The following is a 24011-nucleotide window of genomic DNA, read 5'->3' as shown; positions in this document are numbered from 1 at the left end:
GAATGCAAAACAAGTGTAACAATGAATCAAACTAAAGGAACACGAAGCATGAAGGGAGTCAACGCAACAACGACCATTGGTAAAAAAATGGTAAAACTCATGCAAAACTTGGGAAAGGCAATGTATAACTTGAAACAACACTTCTACAATATAAAGAAAGTTAAAATTCCAGTAGTCATTCAACAAAACAAGTGAAACAACACTCTTACAATCCAAACAAACAAAAGAAACAGAAAAAGCAACAAACGGTGATAAAAGCAAAACTCACCCCAAAAAGTGATGGCAATGCTCTCAGGGCCACTTGATCTCCTAGGGAGGCTAGAGCTTCATTATTGAATGTATAAGTGAGCTCTAGAGGCATCCATTACATATATTTTAACAAAATGGTGTTCATGACGTGTATGCTTGAGATCACGGACAACAATGACACTTGGAAGAAACTTCTAAAGATTGAAATGTGTCACCTTCAGGAGATTAATAATATATCCCTACTTCCTAGGGATGATTTTCCTCTTAGGTTCCTTATTTTTTGGGAAACTTTCCATGCACTGGCTAGAAATATTGAGCAATTCTAGGAAGGATTGGGTAACTCTCTCGTTCATGCACTAAGAACTTTCTGAGCACAGTAGCTTCTGTTCATTTTCCAGGTTGAGTGGCTTTGGGATGCCTCTCAGGCTCTTTGTAATTTCCCCGCTGAAGGCAGGTTTTTAGTTGGCTTGGCGCAATTATGGAGATGAAGGCTCACTTTCTAGCTTGGATTGCGCAATTCCTGGGTGCAAGGTTTCTTTCCCTCAAGGATTGGGCAGTTCACTAAGGCAAGCATAGAACTGGGTAGAAACCAAGTCAAGAGATCAAATTGTGGGTTATATAGTAAACCAAGGGATAAAGCACAGGCCAAAATAAAATGTATGAAGCTCGATCAAATCACAAGTACCTGGGTCAGTACGAGATGGGCTGATGTGATTTAGGAGGTAGGCTCCAAAATGAAGCACATGCAAAATTTTAGAGGGTGGTGTATGTTAGATTCAGTCTTTATAGCCTTCCCCCAGCAATCAAACATGCTCTTGCAAAGTGGTCTTGGGGTGTCAAAGTCAATTTTTTGTCATTTCAGTGAGTCTTCAAGTAAAATTTGGTCACTAGGTATTAGCTCTAGGATTGTTTTCTCTCCTTCCTAAATTTTCCAAGTATTGGTCCACGTCACCATTCAGAAGGGTGTACCATCATTCAAATGGTTTTCATCATTATTTCAAGTTCCAATGTACCATTTTACACCTTGTTTGTGCTTCAGTAAGGCTCATTTCCCTCTCCTAGGGTTTTGAAGGTAATTTTTCTTGGATGGTCAAATCATCAACACAAACTTGTATCTTTTTGCTCATACACCTTCCCCTACCCCTAAAATACATTCTTAAACACTTCCCATCATTGATGTCCCTCAAATTCATCATTTTCTCACAAACCCTATCCTCTTGGTACAATTTGACACTTTCTAGGTCAGGCTTGTGTTTTTGCCTTTTGGACCCCTTCCACTCACTCAATCCTTGAAATTATACTCTCCCCTGCTTCCTAACATCCCTCCCTACTTCCGAAACTTTTCTCAAGAAATTATAAGCCCCTTATCCCATTCATTTCCGTTCATTTCTACAAATCCCCTATTCCACACATCGGGATAGGTTTTATTAAAATGATGTTTTTGAGCAAGGAAAGATGATTTTGACCAAATTGAGAGATTTTTTTGTCCATAATATAGTGAAGAAGAAAAACTCAATTATGTTTGTACACAGGTCTCATGGTTTGGGAGAAATTTCCAAAGCATCATTTGCCTCACGAGAGTTGCTGCACTTTTGGAGTGACTTTGGGAAAATCAATATTTCTCCAAGTTGGAGTGACCAAATGAATTTCTTGATGAGTCAAATGATAACTAGACACATATATATTTCCAATGAGCTATCATGAGTTCAATTTGGAGTTGGGGAAGACCTTAAACAGTTGATTGCAACATCACTCTTCATTTTGGCAGACTCATTTTGCACATTTTCACCAATCTTGGGATATTGAGATTTTGACATGGTGAATGAACTCCAAATTGAAAAATTCAAGATTTTATAGAAATTATACTCAACAAGATTCCTAATGAGATATCCTGCAACCAATTTGGACATCAGGAAGGCAGTCAAAAGTGAACATGAAGTGGCACTGCGCCTTTGGCAGGGTGGCGTTGTGCTTTTGGCAGGAGAGCTTAAAAACCCTCAAACGCTTAAGGAAACTCTAAATTTATCTCTCTTTACATCATTACAGGTAAGTGGACATCCCTCACCTTGGTTTTGATCTACAAATATAAATTATAAGCATAATTTTCCATGTTTAATATCAAACCCTAAAATCTTCCTAATGATGCTTAAACCCTAAATCCTCACTATTCATCCTAGCAACTAGCCCTACAGTTCTAAATCCCCCCTTCCCTATTTCACTATCATCTTATCCCACTTTCCCTTTACACCTATTCCATATCATTCCCATTCCCTTTGTCCCTCTTCCCCAAGATCAAATTCTCAAGTAAACAAGCCCTCCCTCTCATTTCCTACCCCTCCATTCATTTCCTAGTCACAAGATCATCTCCCATCCCCTCATTCCTTAAAACACTTTCAGTCATTCCATTCATACTCCTCAACCTTGCAAACATGGACCAAGAAGATGGAGACTATGACGAGGAGGAAAACACAAACAGTGACACCTCAGCAAATAGAGCTAGGCAATAGAGAAAAACACACAAAGGAGGAGGATAGACTTAGGATTCTGGCTGAAGCTTCCTTGGCTCATGAGATCACTTGATGATGGTGCTTCTCACCAATTTTTGGAAATTTTGGAAAAAATTTTGTCATTTGCAAATTTTGAAATTTAATACACAAGAAAATTGCTTATAAGCACACCGCCACTGGCGCTGCGCTTTTCCTAGGGCCACCCATTGAAGAAATGGGCTACATTTTTGGATTCAGAGTGATGAGGACATGCACCCTAGAAAAGTTTCAAAAGTTTTGGGGAAGAATTGGTCTACCAAAGGGTCAAAAAACTCCCTAAAAATAACCTTTCTGCCACTTCTTGGACACACAGAAGAAACCTTGGGATAATCAAGTTTTGAGGGGTCAAATGACCTCCAAATGCATAAATTCCATGTGTTATAGAAATTATACTTGAAGAGCTTTCCAATGAGCTATCATGGGCTCAATTTGGATGCTAGGAAGGTCTACAAAAGGGACCTAAAAGTGGCGCTGCATTTTTGACAGTTTTTGCTCAGGATTCCTATTCTTCCAGTTTTTTACTGTAATCATGGATTCTCTCTCATGGTGGGTGATTTACTATTGTAGATGATTACTTGGAATGTAATGATGATAGATAAATAGTGATATAGGGTAAATTCATTTCTCTAGAAGTTAGTTTTAGCTCAAATGAATCAGTTTTTCTCTTTTAGAGGCAAGTTGTTGATGATGCTTATATTCGTGTTTCTTGTTCAGTATTAGTTAGATTAGCTCCTCATCTTATGGATTCGACCCCTAAGGATGGCAGAAGGTTGAAATAAGGTCTATATCTTCTTCTTATTTCTCATTGTAAAGGGTTAGACTTAGCTGGATGCTCAAACCTTGATTGTACACCTTTTGTAAGCAGTTTGGCAGGAGATTAATAAGAATTGCAGCTATTTTTATGGGATCCCCGTGGTATGGAGTTTTAGTACAGTTTCTTCTTCTATGATTATATTTTAATGTGTTTCTTGTATGCCATTAATCATTTCATTGCTTATATTTGAATGTTTTCAAGTTTGATAGGCGGAATTCATTGCATTAGTGCTCTGCGTTGGGAAACCATTCACCACTTAATGTTTTCTATAGTCTAGGAAGGATCCATGATTCTTACATGCCCTTCTTAGCTTCTCACCCCATCAAGCCCTAGAGTGCTAAAGCCTATTCCTACCTTTCCCCATAGAACACTCTGCATTTCTAACCTAATTTTCTAAACCTAAACTACCCAGCTCCTCTTGATCCAGCAAAACCCCTACAAAATCCAATCAAAAATTTCGTGCTACTATACCTAGACTAATATCCTTTACCTGATCCAGTCATCTTAACTAAGATCCTTATGGAGAGGGTTATCTCTTGGCCTAGCAGGGATAACTACTTAGCTAATTGTGGTTTGTGGTTACCCTAGCATTGCCTTCCTTCAGCCTGAGGTTCAATCCATGTGATAACAGTGTACTTTTCGAGACCAAAATTCTACTTAGACAAGGGCCTAAACATTGGGCTATATGCATTTATATAGATCTAAAGACTAAAATTAGAAACAACCCTTTAAAGTTTTATAAATTATGGCTTCAACACTCTTATTTTATTCCAACATTCAATAATGGTGGGAGGAGACAAAGAATATAGAGGGAAAAACTATGTTCTTCATTTATAAAAGACTCAAGCACATTAAGTGGAAGTTAAAGGGATGGAAAAAAGATAATTTCAAGCATATCTTAGAGGAAACGGCTAAACTAGAGAATAAAATGATCAAAATGCAACATAAGGAAATTCTACATGGTCAATCGGAGGGGACGAGAAAGTTGAGGTGAGAGTTCTTTAGGAATTGAAAGAGAGATAGAAGCAGGAGGAAATTTTGTGGAAATATAAATAATACATCCAATTTCTTAAAGAGGGAGAAAATACTATTTCCTTCCTCCTTAGGTCAATGTTCTATCATAGGCATCATAATAGAATAGCCCCTTTGAAAGGGACAAATGGGTGAAGAGTGGAGACCCACCAGGATATATCTCAAGATCCTATCCAATATATTCAAAACATTATGAAAAACCCATGAATTGGTAGGAATATGGAAATATTGCATACAGTTCAACACATTCATCAACTAATTTATACATAAAAAAATGAGGCTCTTCTCGTAGCCATAACTTATGGGATGTGGAAATGACAATAAAGTAAATACCCCAAAAAAATCTATTGGGCTAGATGGATTCACAACAAAACTTTTTCAAGCATACTAGAAAAGTATTGGAGCATATGTATGGTGAGCAGTGGAGGAGTCAAGGTAGTCAAGTTCCATTCATGGAGTTCTAGATATCACATTCATCACCTTCATCCCTAAAAAAAAGATATCGGAGGAGCTATCATGAGCTCAATTTGGAGTTGAGGAAAACCCTAAACAGTTGACTGCAACATCACTCTGCATTTTGGCAGCCTCATTCTGCACATTTTGACCAGTCTTGGGAGATTGAGCTTTTGATAGGGAAAATGAACTCCAAATTGAAACATTCAAGATATTATAGAAATTAGACTCGACAAGCTTTCCAACGAGCTCTCAGGTGCCCAAATTGGACATCGGGAAGGCAGTCAAAAGTGGACATGACGTGGCGCTGCGCTTTTGGCAGTGCCATTGTGGTTTTGGCAAGAGAGCTTTAAAACCCTCAAACCCTCAAGGAAAAAATAAATTTCTCTCTCCTTCCATCATTACAGGTAAGTGGACATCCCTCACCTTGGTTTTGATCTGCAAATATAAATTATAAGCATTGTTTTCCATGTTTAATATCAAACCCTAAATTTTTCCTAATGATGCTTAAACTTTAAATCCTCACTATTCATCTTAGCACCTAGCCCTACAGTTCTAAATTCCCCTATCCCTATTTCCCTATCAACTTATCCCTTTTTCCCTTTACCCCTATTCCATAGCATTCCCATTCCCTTTTTCCCTCTTCCCCAAGATCAAATTCTCAAGTAAACAAGCCCTCCCTCTCATTTCCTACCCCTCCATTCATTTCCTAGTGACAAGCTCATATCCAATCCCCTCATTCCTAAAACACTTTCAGTCATTCCCTTCATGCAACTCAACTTTGCAAACATGGACCAAGAAGACTGAGACTATGAGGAGGAGGAAAACACAAGCAGTGACACCTTAGCAAATAGAGCTAGGCAACAAAGAAAAGCACACAAAGGAGGAGGATAGACTTAGGATGCTAGCTGAAGCTTCCTTGGCTCATTTATTCACTTGATGATGGTGTTTCTCACCAATTTTAGGAACTTTGGAAAAAAATTTGTCATTTGCAAATTTTGAAATTTAATACATAGGAAAATTTCCTATAAGTGCAGTGCCACCGGCACTGCGCTTTTCCTAGGGGCACCCATTGAAGAAATAGGTTGCATTTTTGGATTCAGAGTGATGAGGACATGCACCCTAGCAAGTTTAAAAAGTTTTGGGGCAGAACTGGTCTACAAAAAGGTCAAAAAAGGCCCTAAAAATGACCTTTAGCCACTTTTTGGACACACAAAAGAATCCTTGGGAGAATCACGTTTTGAGTGCTCAAATGAGCTCCAAATGTAGAAATTATAGGTATTCTAGAAATTAAACTTGAATACCTTTCGAATGAGCTATCATGGGCTCAATTTGGATGCCAGGAAGTTCTCCAAAAGGGACCTGAAAGTGGCAATGTGCTTTTGCCTAGTGGCGCTCTGCTTTTGACAGTTTTTGCTCGGGATTACTATTCTTCCAATTTTTTGCTGTATTCATGGATTCTCCCTCATGGTGGGTGATTTACCATTGTAAATGTTGACTTGGAATGTAATTATGATAGATAAATAGTGATAGAGGGTAGATTCATTGCTTTAGAAGTTAGTTTGAGATCAAATGAATCAGTTTTCACTTTTAGAGGCAAGTTGTTGATGATGCCTATATTCCTGTTTCTTGTTCAGTATTAGTTAGATTAGCTCCTCATCTTAGGGATTCAACCCCTGAGGATGGGAGGAGGTTGAAATTAGGTCTATATCTTCTTATTCTTTCTCAATGTAAAGGGTTGGACTCAGCTGGATGCTCAGAACTTGAATGTACACCTTTTGTAAGTAGTTTGGCAGGAGATTAATAAGAATTGCAACTATTTTTATGGGATCCCTATGGTATGGAGTTTTAGTAAAATTTCTTCTTTTTTGATTATATGTTAATGTGTTTTACGTATTCCATTAGTCATTTCATTGCTTCTAGTTGAATGTTTTCAAGTTTGATAGGTAGAATTCATTACATCAGTGCTCTGCCTTGGGAAACCATTTACCACTTCATGTTTTCTGCAGTCCAAGAAGGATCCATGATTTTTACATGCCCTTCTTAGCTTCTCACCAGTATAAAAAATCTCACCCCATCAATCCATAGAGTGCTAAATCCTATGCCTACCTTGCTGCATAGAACACACTGCATTTCTGACCTAATTTCCTAGACCTAAACTGCCCAACTCCTCCTGATCCAGCAAAACCCCTACAAAATCCAATAAAAAATTTCATGCTATTATACCTAGCCTAATATCCTTTACTTGATCCGATCATCTTGACTGGGATCCTTATAGAGAGAGCTCTCTCCCTGCCTAGTAGGGCTAGCTACTTGGCTAAGCATGGTTTGTGGTTACCCTGGCATTGCCTTCCTTCAGCCTAAGGTTCAATCTAGGTGATAAAATAGTGGCAACCATACTCGGAAGCATAGTTTTATGTTCCTAAATAAAATGTATCATGTTTAGATCTGATTGATAATGGTGAACAGTGGTCAGATGTATGCGAAGGCTGAAATCATTCACCTAGCAACTTGAGTGTCGAAAATCCCAAGGTTTAGAATTTTTGTCGCAACTCCACTCTTCAAGACCCAGTAGCCCAAAGAATTTCTTGGTGAATTCATTTTTATTAAAATGGATTCGCTTGCTCGAAGGTATGCTCCCGTGAGCTAAGATCACATTCCGAGTTTCCCAAATAAAATTCATAAGGTAGATTGGCAAAGGAATATGCCTATGTTTAAAGATGGTGATAGGGATGATGTTGCTTTACATCTAGTTAGATTTCACATTCATACTCACAAGTTGAAGGTTTATTTTCCTGAAGACTACTTGATGAAGATATTCATGTCCACTCTGGAAGGTGAATCCCAATCTTGGTATGAAAGTTTACCACCTACTTGTATTTATTGTTTAAAAGATTTTCATACCATGTTCTTTTTAAGTTATAAAGAATCTTGTCCATCCTTAATATTAGTTCAGAACTGTTGGAAACATGTTTATAGTTTTATTGAAAATCTTGAGAAATTTTATGAAGATGATGACTTCATGGACGATGAGATCATGGAAGCCCTATATGAAAATCCATTTCAGTAGCATAAAGAGAGCTTAGAGGATACTTATCAAAATGCTCAGGAAAATTTGCAATAGGTTCAAGATCTTAGTACAATTGAAAATGATGGAAGACAAGGTCTTATTCTAGATCTGATCATAGTAGATGTTTAGTCAATTTAGTGTTTCTAAATTGCTATCATAAATTGTCAACCCAGGGCTCGTAAGCTGATGAAGTGAAGGTGTACAGTATATACTTAAGTAACCTCTTAGATCTTTTTGTCGTTTGGGGGTGTTGTGGTCAATTTAACTTCCTAAGATGGAGTGATGATTTTATAAACAAATGAGTGATTTGTGTGTGTATGGTGGTTTCTAAATGAGTGAGTGTGTGTAACTGGTGGTTTCTAACTACCTTCTAAACTTGCAAAGAAAGAGCTTGAAAGAAATAACTTGAAATGAAACTGAAAGCAAAGCATAAAAACCACTTTCTAATGGCATTAGTCACTACTCATGCTGCTGCAATAAAAAGATAAGAAAAACCACTTTTAAAGACCAATTATAATGTTCATCTCTTCCTAACACTCTGCTTCCAACATATAGTACTATGTGAAACACGATTAAGAAGTAGTTAGATATAAGTCTAAAAAGTAATCAAGCTCTAAAATGACAAATTATAACACCATTGTGCCTCTCTCCAACATTCTGCTTCCAACATACATTGTAATGTGTAACAAGTGAAGAAAGAGTTAGTGATATAAGTCAAAAACTACTCAAAGCAAGCTGTGATTTATTAGTATTCTGATCTCTTAAAGATGAACAACTTATGATAAGGAGACCATCAATCTGTTAGCATACAACTTGAGAAACTAAACTAGAAATCAAGCTAGAAAAACAGAATAAAGGCAGCAACTATGAATATGACAACTGAAAATACCATTAGAGATAAAGCAAATACAACAAAGACACACAATCCCGGGCTAACACCTGCAGAAAACAATCCTGATCAGTTAAAGTAAATGCTGGAAATGAGATGACAGTGAAAGTAAATCAAAACTGTACATGTATTAAAGAAAAGGAAAATTGCTGAATTCAAAAGAAGGAAATGGCAAGAACATAAAGGTAAATTTATTGTACAAAGGATGTTATGAATGGGGGCCCTCCATCCACAAAACCCAAGGAAAGATCAGCTACTTGAAGGAGTCAAAACAGCACAGTCTTCTATTAACTCATATGCAGAAATTACAGTAAAAAGTGCTGAAACAGCAGCTTCAAAACAGAGTTTCTGTACACACTAAAATTGTAGCAATTACATAAAAAAAGCAACTAAAAACTAATCCTTAAGCGTGCGCAGACGCTGGATTTTATAGGCGTATGAACAAATGCCTACTGCGTAAAACATGAAACTAGAAATTAACTGACAGTCATGCTAATTAAATGGTACAACAACACGTAAACAGGTCCGTGTGTTATCTGGAGGGTACGGTCGTCATGGAGGTTGAATCCAAGGTTGGATCATGTCTCCCATAACTTGCATAGTGTAGAGGAATCGCCATCTGGAGTGACGTGACCTATCAGCTCACGCAGCACCGTTTGAGCTGGCTTTGTTGACCGAAGTTTGATCCACTTTGACCGGAGGTGTGCGTGGTGTTGCTGACCGAACCAATAGCATAGGAACCTTTAACACCTTCATTCCCACGTGCCCATGTGATTCGTTTTTCAAAATGACACGTGGAACATAGAGATCAATGAAAAGGTTGCGGAATGACTAGATAGCTGCAGAATTGCTGAATGGCTGCGGAATTTCTGTGCATATGTCAAAAATCTAGACAAACAGTCAAACATTAGAAAAGTTAACCAATCATGCTTAAAGACATCAAATGTAATGATCTGGATAGGTTTATGAGGAAAATAGGGCAAAAGAGAGGATAAGTGAGGAAAAGCTGTAGGTAATGATAGAAAATTAGGTGCAAGTTAGAGGCTCTACATACCCCCACTACGAGGGTGTTGCATGTCCTCATGCAACGAAAACATTGTTTAATCCACCTGCTGAGATGCCTCTGCTAGGACATCTAGTCTTCTCCTCTTCCTCTGTGTAGCCACATTGACTCTTGGTTTCCTCACCAAGCATCTGAATTTGAAATTGACCAAAGCTCTGCTTAGCTTCCTGCATTTTTTCTTTAGCTTTCTGTTTTTCCTTTGCCAAAGGCCCAGATGAAGCATGGTATTATTGTGGACCATTTTGTCCACTTTACCTTGTTCCTTTAATGCTTCATTCTCTTGTGTGATGTGGCGGTTTAAAACTTCAAGCTCAAAAATTTCTTGTTTAAGTGAGTGAACTTGTTGTTCAAGAGGTAGAACAGTGCTTGGACCAGCAGCAGCTTGTTCTAATGTCTCCAAGTAGTTATATACTCTCTGCTGATCTGGGTCAATCTCTGGTGACCTCTTTGGACTAGGCTCACGCTCAAATTCGATTTCATGCTCCTGTTGAAAAGGGCTTTCCTCTCGTGGAGGAGTAACCTCAACATGTGGTGGGCTTGCCTCAAAGTCAAGTCTTGTAGCAACCTTTTCAGGTGTGCTCGAGTCAATAAAGAGTGACTCTTTGTTCTTTGTGGCCCCCACTTTGCTTTGTAGCCTGCTGCTCCTCCTCACGGTGGTGATGCTCTGTTTTTCCTTTTGTTGCTTCTGCTTTTGTTTTTGCATCTTCTTGGAAAGGGCAGCCTCATGAAATTGGGCCAATCTATGTGCCAATGGCTGAGTGTCCTCTTCACTGGAATTTTCAGGAGTAAGGTAGGTTTCTTGGGCTATAGCTTTTCCTTTATCCTTCTTTTGTCTCTTCCTACTCTCCTTTTTCTTTTGAGTAACCTCTTGTACAATTTCTTGCAGGGTTTCTGTAATGATTTCTTGGGCTGTTTGGTCAATATCTACAGCAAGCTCAGGGTCAATTTCTTCCTCAGAGTTATGGGCAGCAGTTTCTTCTTCAACAAGGTCTTGGACAGTTTCTTCTTCAACAAGGTCTTGGACAGTTTCTTCTTGGACAGCAATTTCTGGGGTAACCTCTTCTCTTCTTCTTCTTCTACTCTTTCTGGGCACTTTAGGTGAACTACCAGAGGCTTCTCCTGCCTCTTGGAAGTGGTTCCTCACAAGAAATCTTTCCCATGTATCCCTTTTGGTCTTTAACTGTTCTTCAATTAGCATTTTGACAAGCCCGTGATGGTATAAATGTGGCTCAATATTATTTATGTTTCTTTGGACTGTTGAGCACATTTTTCTAAGGCTAGATAGTAGAAAATAAGGAAGATTAATGTCATGCTCACCCATGAAATGCATCATAATTTTAGCATGGTAAACATAAAAAATTCTGAATCTTCCTTCACATGTAAAGAATTTCTGTACTAACAGAAGCAAAGCTGTCCATTCTTCTTTGACAAGACTAACAGGGATTCCCTTTGTAAAAATACTAGTGTTCATACCTAGATTTTTCAATATTTGCTTCCATTCCTGGTCTTTCACTGATCGATTCTTGAACCACCTTTCCCCAGTCTGAGGTAATGAAGTTGCTTGTGCTAAACTGCCTTCTGTAACTGTAAATTTCAGATCTCCAATCTCCACTTTGTTGTCTTTGAAAGAACGAGCAAAAGCCTTTGTGACTTCCTTATGGTATCCCTTGAATTTTTGAATGAACTGGAGCCATTTGGCCTTTTGCAAAGCGTCTTTAGTTTTGGGATAGCCTTCTAAAAATTTAGAGCCCTCAGGCTCTGCCCTCAATAGCTTACCCATCAGCTCTCTGGCTGCCTTAACAACACTGTTTTAACACTTGGTGAAAGAGTTATATGGGAGAAAAGTGTTTGGACAATGGGTTTACGGCTACAGCAAAATAGTCGTGATGCACTTACAACAGTGGTCAAGGTTTTAGTGGAGAAATGAGAAGAAAATGAAACAGAGAGTGCTTACGGTGGACAGAATAGTGAATAAGACAGAGCAGTGAAGAACAATGGAAATGAGGGAGTGAATCAACAGCGGGAATGGAATTATGTATGCGTAGGAGGGTTACGAGTAATGGGTGAAAACGGTTAAATCCCATAGACGTCAGTCATTGGTGTACATCTGGCTGCGGAATTATAACTCAGAGTGCCGTAGTACAGTTGTATACGTCACTCTGGTACGAGAGTTTTAATGAAAGAGCAGCCATGTTTGGGTTTGAAACTGTAATGAGTAGGGACCGTTAAGGCTGAGAGATACGTGGATTTCCGGTCGAGTAATGGAAAGGATTGGTAATCATTACATTAAATGGCTAAAAACACAATCCGGAAACCATGCAAAATGTTATAACCGTAGGTTTAGAAATTAGATCATACCTTATGTATCCGCGCTTTGATTCCTTTTGCTCATATGACACTAACCTTTCATTGTTTATTGCTGCTACATGACCTTTTTTCAATTATTTCTGATGACTTTTGGACTGCAGACTCCTTCTTAAAACAGACTGTGTTTTTTTTTATGCAGGTGCAGAAAGTGTATCGGCTGCGGAATTGGGATGTTGGCTGCGGAATTGCTCCTCAGCTGCGGAAACTGCAGTGATACACTCTGTCTGCACAAAACAACTTTAGCTGTGTGAAATAAATCTGACAATGACTTTATTGGTGAGATCGAATGTAATGGATGGATGGATGGAAAGAAATGAGGTGGAGTGAGAGTGATTGGATGAATGAGATGGTGAATGAAGTGGGCGAAATGAGATGGAACAAGGAGGAGAGAGAGATTTTTTTTTTTATTTTTTATTTTTTGGAAAATGTGAGGTGTCAGTTGACCCTGATTTTCACCTTAGATTTTCTGCATAGGACTGCCAATCAGAGACTAGTTTTCAGGCCTATACATTTGTATTTTTTTTATTTTTTTTTCTCTTTTTTTTTTTTCAAAAACCAAAGATTAGGCTGGTGGAGGAGAAGAATCCTTCTCCACCAACCTGATTGCAGAATCTTCTTTAAACAACTTGACAAATTCCTTTTTTGAGAGTGGCTTCTGGTAGATCTTCAAGCGATGGCCATTCACAATAAGAGGAGTATGAAATTCATCAATAGTTTTCACTCGAACTGCTCCATTGCTAAAGACTTCATCAATCTCATATGGCCCAAGCCAATGAGTTTGAAATTTTCCTTTGAACTCTTTAAACTTTGAATCAAACAATAGAGCCCAATCTCCTTTCTGAAACTTCTTCTCCTTGATGTATCTATCATGCCATTTTGTTCTTTGATGCTGAACTAGATCGGTTCTTAAAATGGCATCTTGTCTTATCTCATCTAGTTCATTTAACTGCTCCATTCTGTGCTTCCGGGCTTCTGAAAGATTCATCCCCAACTGGACTGCCATATTGAAAGTTTTGATTTGGAACTCAATGGGGAGCAGGACTTCTTTCCCATAAACAAGTTCATAGGGAGAATATCCTGTGGTACTCCTCCATGTAGTTCTATAGGCCCATAAAGCTTCAGGTAGCCTTTCAGCCCAATCTCTTCTATGCAGATGAACAGTCTTGGTGATGATATTCTCAAGGACTTTATTTGTAGATTCCACTTGACCATTTGCTTGCGGATGGTAAGGAGTAGATGTTCTATGCTTGATCTTGTATTCCTCCATCAGCTTCTCCATCAGATTAGATGTAAATTGGCTTCCTTGATCTGTTACAATTTCTCTTGGGACACCAAAACGAGTGAAAATATCCTCAAAAAGAAATTGAACAACTGAATTTTCAGTGGCAGAAGGCAAAGCTTTTGCTTCTACCCACTTAGTAACATAGTCAGTACAAACCAATATATACTTCTTTTGTTTAGATGGCAGATTAATGGGTCCAACGAAATCTAAAGCCCATTTTTCAAAAGGTTCGATGAGTACCTGTGGTTGCAATGGCATCTCACTTGAAAGAGTTGGTCTCCCAATTCTTTGGCAGCTGTCACACCTTCTGACATATTGCTTTGCATCTTTGAAAAGAGTAGGCCAATAATATCCCAAAGAAAGGATTTTATAGGTTGTTCTCTTGTCAGCGAAGTGTCCACCGCATGGCTCGTCATGGCATGCCTTAAGGATGTCAGGCATCTCATCTTCCCGAACACATCTTCTAATCACACAGTCTAGCCCTGTTTTGAACAATTCATTAGAAATCCATGAATAACTTGAACTCTGCTGAATAATCTTTCTCCTTTCATTAGGAAAAAGATGTGGAGGTAGTTTCCCTGTGACCAAATAATTAGCAATATCTGCATACCAAGGGGTTTTAGTAGTTATTGCAAACAAATACTCATCAGGAAACTTATCCTCTACAGGAGAATCTTCGTTAGCATTTTGGATTCTAGACAAGAAATCAGCTACTGTATTTTGTTTTCCTGGTCTATCTAACACAGTAATATTGAATTCTTGTAAAAGTAAGAGCCATCTGGTGACTCTGCCATTAGTAACAGGTTTGTTCATTAAATATATTATGGCAGAATGATCAGTATGAACAAAAGTTTCATAGCCGGTTATGTAGTGTCTAAACTTATTGATCGCATGTACCACAGCTAAGAATTCTTTTTCTGTCACAGTATAATTTAACTCAGTGGGAGTCAAATTTTTACTGGTGTAATAAATGGCATAAGGGATCAAATCCTTTTGTCCCAAAACAGCTCCTAGAGTTGTATCTGAAGCATCTGTAGAAATATGGAAAGGAAGTTTCCAATTTGGCCCTCTTAGAATGGGTGCTTCAGATATTCTCGTTTTTAAAGCTTCAAATGCAGATTGGCATTCAGGATCCCATTTGAATTCACAGTCCTTTGTAAGTAATTTGAAGAGAGGAGATGCTATCTTGGTGAAGTTTTCAATAAATCTTCTATAATATCCAGTAAACCCAAGAAAACTTCTAACATCTTTCTGGCAATTTGGAATCGGTAACTTAGAGATGACTTCAACTTTGGATCTATCAACCTTAATCCCATCTCCTGAAATATGATGTCCTAAAACAATCCCTTCAGTAAACATCATAAAACACTTTTCATGACTTAAAGAAAGATTTGTTTCCTTACATCTTATCAGTACTTTTTCCAAATTTTCCAAAGCTTCTTCAAATGTATTACCGTAAACTGTAAAATCATCCATATAGACCTCTACACAATCATGGATTAGATCTGAAAAGATACCTAATACAGCCCTTTGAAAAGTAGCAGGTGCATTGCATAATCCAAAAGGGAGTACTCGGTAGGCAAAAGTTCCCCATGGACAGGTGAATGTGGTCTTATCTTGATCTTCAGGTGCCACCTGAATTTGATTATACCCACTAAAATCATCCAAGAATGAGAAATACTTTTTACCTGCTAAAGTGTCTAGTACCTTATCAATAAAAGGTAGAGGAATGATCCTTTAAGGTTGCCTTGTTCAATTCTCGATAATCAATGCAAACTCTCCATTTACCATTCTTTTTGGGCACTATAACCAAGGGAGAAACCCATTGGCTATCTGAAATGGGGTAAATGAAGTTTACCTTGAGTAATTTCTGGAGTTCTTCTTTCACGATTTCCCTAAGGTTTGGATTCATCCTTCTCTGCGGTTGCCTAATAGGTCTGCTGTTTTCTTCAATATAGATGTGATGAATACAAGTCTTGGGATCGATTCCTTTCATGTCAGTGTATTCCCATGCAAATGCAGTAGAATGTTTTTGCAAAAGTTTGGTTAATTTTTCTTGTTGTGGTCTTTCCAAGTTTCTATTAATGTTCAATGTTTTTCCTGGAAGGATTTCAACTGTAGAACTACCAAACTCTTCCATTGAGAAGAGAGACATCTGTCTAGAGGGGAGATATTCAGTGTCCGCATCTAACTGAAACTGTGTAGAGTCATATTCTAAATATATTTCAAAATTTTCTAATGTGTTTAGGATTTGACTGTCTTCACTGATCTCAGAGATGGTTAGAACAGGTTGTATAGTATCCTCATCACCGACCCACTCATCTTCTCCTATTTCTGTTATTGCCTTTGCTGGAGGATACAAGTTGAATTTCTTGGTGGAATTACCATCTGATATATACATGTCCCCAGACCTACAACTGATAAAAGCATGAGTTGTTTCTAGCCAAGGTCTTCCTAAGATAAGAGGATGTCCTCCTAGATTGTTCTTGGGAGTTAAAATCATAAAATCAACTGGATATTCCCAAGATTCTAGGGAGACTGGAATGTCTTCCAATACACCATCAGGTTTAATGATTGATCGATCTGCAAGTTGCAGTAAAGTAGGTGTAAAGAGAAGGTTAGGAAGCTTTAACTGATCCATGGTCTGTCTACTCATGATGTTGATAGCGGCTCCTAAGTCAATCAAAGTATTTTGGATTTCAACCCCATTAATATGAGTTTTGACAATAGGGCTACCAGGATCCACATATTTTTGCATGGTAATCTTACCCATCATAATGTCTGTAATTTTTCCAACCAGATGGATCCTTTTGGTATCTCTGGTTTTCTTTCCTGTTTTCTTCAAACTCAACTCCTTTATTGTCTTTGCTAGAATGGGAATTTCCTTAATGGCTTGTAACAAGGGGATCTTGATACAGACATTCTTCAATTCATCTAGAAAATTATAGTCAGGCAACCAAATTTGCTTTTCCACTCCTTTGTCAATTTGTAATCTTTTAGGAAAAGGAGGTGTAGCTAAAGATGTAGGTTGCTCAACTATGGGAGTTGTGGGGGTTGATTCTTTTTCTTTTTGGATATTTTGGTTTTGAAGTGATGCTTCAGAACCCTTATTGACTTTAAGAGATTCTTCCTCAGAAATGCTTGGCTGTTGAACATTTATAGAAGGTTGATCTAGGATTCTACCTGATCTGAGTTGTACTTCATTGAGAGGAACAATCATATAGGTAGGAAATGGTTGACCTTACATCATGTAAGCATTTTGAGGGTTCCTATTATTGGGATTTGGTAATGGCTGAGAGGGAAGTTGATTTGACTTCTGTTGGGATTGAAGCAAGAGTTGAGAATTTTGATTTTGTGGAGGAGGTTGTTGTTGAGGGTATGGCAATGATAGTTGTTGACCTTGATTTGGAAGTTGTGGAGCTTGCTGGTTCTGAAAAGATGGAGGATATTGATAGAATTGAGCAAATCTCCCATAAGGATTTTGCATGCTTTGAATCCATAATTGAAAAGGATTTTGAGGTTGAGACCAGGGTTGTTGCCAAGGATTCCAATTTGGTTGGGGTTGAAAATTCATAGAGTTGTTAAACCCTTGATTCTGTTGCCCTTGCCAAGGTCTCCTAGCAACAAAACAGAGAGATTCAAGTGTATTTGGATCTTCTTGAAAGACTTCTTTGAGGCCAGGAATTGAAGGACAATCCTTGGTCTCATGAGTTTCTGAGCAAATTACGCATGTTTCTACAACGTGTGCATCCAAGGGACATTCCCTTAAAGCATGTTTCTTTCTACATTTCAGGCAAAAAATGGCCAAAGCCTCAGCTTCTGCTTTTTTTTTATTGTGAATCTTAAGGGTATCTAATTGTTCACTAAGACTCCCTAAGATGTCAGTTTTGAATTCATCAAGCATATTGCCGATTTCAGCCCTACTTACTGATCCCGTTGCAGATTTATTTGCTCTAAGGAGAGAAGGATCTCTAGGCCCTTTTTGAGTTTTTGATTTGCCCCTTGAGAGATGGATACATAGTTCTGCTATATCACTGAGTGAAAGTTGAGATATATCCCCTTTCCCCATCATGTTCAAGATATCTATCCATTCATCTCTAATGGCTTTTAATATGAGGGCTTTTAAGGTCTCTTCATCCAAGTTACTCATTTTTTCTCTTTTCAGGTTATATTGAAATCTTTCAAGTAAATCTTCTAAGCTCTCATCTTCTCTTTGTATCATTTTAAATACCTCGTCCTTGTGATTAGTAGGCATACAATAGTCCAGATACCTATCCAAAAATGCTAGTTTCATTTCATCCCAAGACCTAATGGATTAAGTGAGTAACCCCATGAACCATTTCAAAGCTTGATCTTTTAATGTTGAAGGGAACAATTTGAGTTTCTGAAAGTCATCCAGATAGTCATAAGTTCGACACACAACTTCAAACTCAAATAAAAATGTTTCAGGGTCCTCAGTTCTTAACCCATGGAAATTTGGGAGGACAGATGGCGATATGTTTTTCATAGTAGCCCGGGAATCCTCATTAACAATAGGAAACCCAAATGAGTTATCCCCATCTCTATTTCCTCCTCCAAGGGGACCTCTACCTCCTCCATTGTTGTTTCCTCCTCCTCCTCTACCTCTACCTCTACCACCTCCTTCTTCCTTTGCCATGATGGTTCCCGTAGGGATTTCAAGATCTTCTGGTTCTTCTACAAAGGGTGAATGAGAAGAGATTTCTCCTTCTTATTCAGATGATTCTACTTCCTCAATTACAATTGGTCTTTCTGTAGGAGAAAGAGAAGGGTCTCTTCCTGGTTCAAATTCAATAGAAGGTGTGGGAGAGTCAATTCTTGGCTCTTGAATTCCAGGAATTCTAGGGCTAGGAGTGTCGGTTGGAGATGAGGGAGGTGTCTCTTGTCTATTCCTTGAAGCAGATGGACTTGTAAAAATTGAACTTCGAGCTCTAGCTAAAAACCTTCCCCTAGAATCTCTAGCTCTATGCATGTCATTTTTTTTTATTATTTTTCTTCAAGTCAAGTTAATAGTTCTTTTTCTGATCTTCCAGGTCACTCTAGGTGCAAGAAGAGAGCATACTCAAGAAACTACTAAATCAATAACTTTCTCTTTTCTGATCCTCCAGATCACTTTGAAGTGCAAGAGGAGAGCATACTTTGATAGGTTATCAACTTCTTTTCTTGAAATTTTATGTTTTTTTTTTTCTAAGAGTATGGCTACTTAATTTCACTTCCCCGGCAACGGCGCCAAAATGTTTAGTCAATTTAGTGTTGTCTAAATTGCTATCATAAATTGTCAACCCGGGGCTCGTAAGCTGATGAAGTGAAGGTGTACAGTATATACTTAAGTAACCTCTTAGATCTTTTTGTCGTTTGGGGGTGTTGTGGTCAATTTAACTTCCTAAGATGGAGTGATGATTTTATAAACAAATGAGTGATTTGTGTGTGTATGGTGGTTTCTAAATGAGTGAGTGTGTGTAACTGGTGGTTTCTAACTACCTTCTAAACTTGCAAAGAAAGAGCTTGAAAGAAATAACTTGAAATGAAACTGAAAGCAAAGCATAAAAACCACTTTCTAATGGCACTAGTCACTACTCATGCTGCTGCAATAAAAAGGTAAGAAAAACCACTTTTAAAGACCAATTATAATGTTCATCTCTTCCTAACACTCTGCTTCCAACATATAGTACTATGTGAAACACAATTAAGAAGTAGTTAGATATAAGTCTAAAAAGTAATCAAGCTCTAAGATGACAAATTATAACACCACTGTGCCTCTCTCCAACATTCTGCTTCCAACATACATTGTAATGTGTAACAAGTGAAGAAAGAGTTAGTGATATAAGTCAAAAACTACTCAAAGCAAGCTGTGATTTATTAGTATTCTGATCTCTTAAAGATGAACAACTTATGATAAGGAGACCATCAATATGTTAGCATACAACTTGAGAAACTAAACTAGAAATCAAGCTAGAAAACAGAATAAAGGCAGCAACTATGAATATGACAACTGAAAATACCATTAGAGATTAAGCAAATACAACAAAGACACACAATCCCGGGCTAACACCTGCAGAAAACAATCCTGATCAGTTAAAATAAATGTTGGAAATGAGATGACAGTGAAAGTAAATCAAAACTGTACATGTATTAAAGAAAAGGAAAATTGTTGAATTCAAAAGAAGGAAATGGCAAGAACATAAAGGTAAATTTACTGTACAAAGGCTGTTATGAATAGGGGCCCTCCATCCACAAAACCCAAGGAAAGATCAGCTACTTGAAGGAGTCAAAACAGCACAGTCTTCTATTAACTCATATGCAGAAATTACAGTAAAAAGTGCTGAAACAACAGCTTCAAAACAGAGTTTCTGTACACACTAAAATTGTAGCAATTACATAAACAAAGCAACTAAAAACTAATCCTTAAGCGTGCGCAGACGCTGGATTTTATAGGCGTATGAACAACTGCCTACTGCGTAAAACATGAAACTAGAAATTAACTGACAGTCATGCTAATTAAATGGTACAGCAACACGTAAACAGGTCCGTGTGTTATCTCGAGGGTATGGTCATCATGGAGGTTGAATCCAAGGTTGGATCCTGTCTCCCATAACCTGCATAGCATAGAGGAATCGCCATCTGGAGTGACGTGACCTATCAGCTCATGCAGCACCATTTGAGCTGGCTTTGTTGACCGAAGTTTGATCCACGTTGACCGGAGGTGTGCGTGGAGTTGCTGACCGAACCAATAGCATAGGAACCTTTAATACCTTCATTCCCACGTTCCCATGTGATTCGTTTTTCAAAATGACACGTGGAACATGGAGATCAATGAAAAGGCTGCGGAATGACTAGATAGCTGCGGAATTGCTGAATGGCTACGGAATTTCTGTGCATATGTCAAAAATCTAGACAAAAAGTCAAACATTAGCAAAGTTAACCAATCATGCTTAAAGACATCAAATGTAATGATCTGGATAGGTTTATGAGGAAAATAGGGCAAAAGAGAGGGATAAGTGAGGAAAAGTTGTAGGTAATGATAGATAATTAGGTGCAAGTTAGAGGCTCTACAGTAGAAGACAGTATGCAGGAAAATCAAGTTCCAATTTCAGATTGTGATAAAGTCAAGTTGGCTATTTCAAATCTAGATTCAGATCGTGATGATGAAGAGTACCTTGTTCTGAATCCCATGAAGGAGAGCTCTGTTGTTGAGATCATTTGGAATGAAGAAAACAAAGTTATTGACCCAAGTGTTCTCATTTCATTAGAACAAAGCCTTCACAAGGAGGTAATCCAGTCATTCTATGAAAAACAAGATGAGCTATTTGTTCAAGTAAGTGAAAATCTTCTTTGGATAACTCAGTGGTAAATGATTGAACTGTTAGTTTTGAGTTTCAAGAATTATCTGAAGTTTTCCCTTGTATCACTGATAAGTGTGATAAGAAACATGACAATCTGGTTGCCATGTAATATGAAGATGATCAAAAATGTATTCAAATTTCAGAAGACCAGGGAATTGAGGACTGTCATTCAGATTTTTCTTCTCATGTTTCATGTTTTGAATTGTTATTTCAAGAAGACAATTATTGTTTTGGCAAAAGAAAATAAAAGGTACTATCTCCTTTGTCTGAAGATGAGATATATCAACTCCTAAAGGTCATGTTGCAGCCCAAGCTAATGAAAGTATGCAGTGTTCACATCGTCACGAAGGTGTTAGTGAAGCTTCTTCCACTTTTTAAAATGAGGATAGTCTTGAAATTAGATTTATAGATCAGCGAATAGATATTGTTTTCTTTCATGAAGATGATAGGGCTGTCATGTTTGATAATCTTGAAGAATGTTTTCTGTTTAAGAATGACTTAGACTATGAAATTGAGGAGTATGAGCCTGGAAGAGACAGTATGCCATAAATTGAGTCAAAATTTCTCGTGCTCAAGGAATTTACAACCAACATTCAGATAGTAGAAGCTTATACTTCTCTATGCCTTCCTATCAATCAGCAACCAACTGTTCTTTCATATCAGAATGAAGGGAGTACTTGTATTTTTCTTGCTGGATCTAAAGACAAGCTAGTGCTTCAGGATTTTCAAGATCCATTCTGCATTCTTTTGCAAGCATTATAGAAGTTGAATGTTGCCTGGTTCATTAGCATAAGCCTTGGTTTCAGTTGTTATTGTGAGTTGCCTACATGTACATCGTTATACCTACTTGAGGTGATCTGAAAATTAGATCTTAGATTAATGTTAAGGTATTATAGAATGATGTGCAAGACTTTCCTATATTACTTAGTGCAACAGATCGAAAAGATTTCAAATAATATAGACAATGAGCATTTAGAGAAACATAACAGACACACACACCCCTAACACAGCAAATAATCAAGGAGTTCACCCAAAACTCTTGGGCTATGTCTCCTAGTCCAACTTTCAGTGGTGACCTCTCTATTATGTCTTCAAGAGCAGAGTTTTTACAAATGTGAGCTCAAATTGAGTCTCAACACAACAGGATCAAACAATAGGGGTTTTCTTGAATCCCTCAAGTCTTTCTGAGTACACATACTCTCCCTCTCACTCTCTATCTTTTTTTTTTCTCTCTGTCTCAGCACTGCATGCTCCTGTATCTATCATTCAGTGGCTTTTAAGCCAATCGTCACTTGTCTATTCATTTTCCCTTTCAGGCTCTCTGGCTCCTAGCCTTTTTCTGCTCAAATCCCCTCTGAGCGTTAACCAATCATGGTGTAACATCTTCAGGTATGGTGGCCACCTGTTATGAAACGAAAAGGACCAATGGCATGTTGAAATCCCCAAAAATATCATTTCTCTGTTTACAGAGAGAAATACATAGAAAACACTGTAAAATCCACCAAACTTCCTTTTATCAGACTTCAAAATTTATCGATTCCACCCTAAAATCCATCGAGTCTGCCTTTATATCACTATCACAAGTCGCTAGTCGTGGTTTCCTTTGTATTTGGGTTTATAGCGAAAAACCCCAAATACACAGAAAGCTTGACAAAATGGCTTCATATCGGACTTCAAATATTATCGTATCACATTCATAAACCCTTTCGGGTTCGGCCATATCGCATGTTGCATATCCCTTTTGACTTCCAATCACTGATTGTGCCGATCGGCCTTATCGGCTATCAGCACGCTGCTATCACATGGTCGCTAGCCTCTTGGCATCACCCCTTACACAATTGTGATGCGATGTTGTGATACGATATGTCACAATCGCATATCGCCAATCCTTCAAACCATGGGTAACTCCTTCTATATGTATAATATCGATGCAATAGCACGGGTAAATCTGGGCCATTGATCTGTGTTCTTGATCAACGTCTCTCGTTTAATTGTGACTCCCATAAGGAATCCTCCGATTGACTGATTGTGATACGCTGATTAGATCTGGACCGTTGATCGGCCAGATCCGATGGCTCCTATGCAGCATTGATTTAGCCTCCGATAACCTCTGTTTTCGCCATTTCTTCATAATTTTCTCGTGCGATAGTGTTTTCTAACTTTTGTAAAGTTTTTTCCCACGCGGTAGAGTTTAAGTATTCGAAGGCTTAGAGGGTTTTTAGGATGCTTTTTGGATCATGAGGAAAGTAAGAGTAGAATTTTAGTGAGTAGCCATCTGCTGAATTGGTTACATTGGAAGGTTCACTTCACATGATTGTACATATTTCTTCAGTAGGTAGGTGGTTGCCATCTGTATTTGAAGCCATCGAATCTCGATGGTCTACTGCCATTAATAAGTTTTCTAAGTTCTTGTTTCAACTAAGTAAGTCTTGGGTCATTTTGCCAGTCAATTTCAAGTCAGTTTTGAGTCAGTTTATGTCTTTGAGTCATCGGTATTCAGCTATGTATTTTAATTGAGTTTTTCTGACTCCATGCCCAATGGATAAGGCTACATGGTCTAAGGTGTTCTTCGCACCTCTAAGGAGCTACCATCCCCAAAGGAGCCAATGTTAGAGTCAGTCTTTGCTACGTTACACCAGCAATCAAACATGCTCTTACAAAGTGGTCTTGGGGTGTCAAATTCAAATTTTTGTCATTTTATTGAGTCTTCAAGTAAAATTTGCTCACTAGGTATTAGGTCTAGGATTGTTTTCTCTCCTTCCTAAATTTTCCAAGTATTGGTCCACATCACCATTTGGCTGGGTGTACCATCATTAAAATGGTTGGCATCATTATTTCAAGTTCCAATGGACCATTTTACACCTTGTTTGTGCTTCAATTGTGCT

The sequence above is a fragment of the Pinus tabuliformis genome, chromosome 5_1, assembly GCF_031772625.1.
Source record: "Pinus tabuliformis cultivar Carrire ecotype Pingquan chromosome 5_1, CPIR1, whole genome shotgun sequence".
Taxonomy (NCBI): domain Eukaryota; kingdom Viridiplantae; phylum Streptophyta; class Pinopsida; order Pinales; family Pinaceae; genus Pinus; species Pinus tabuliformis.
The sequence above is the reverse complement of the archived record's forward strand: the minus strand, read 5'-3'. Positions refer to the sequence as shown.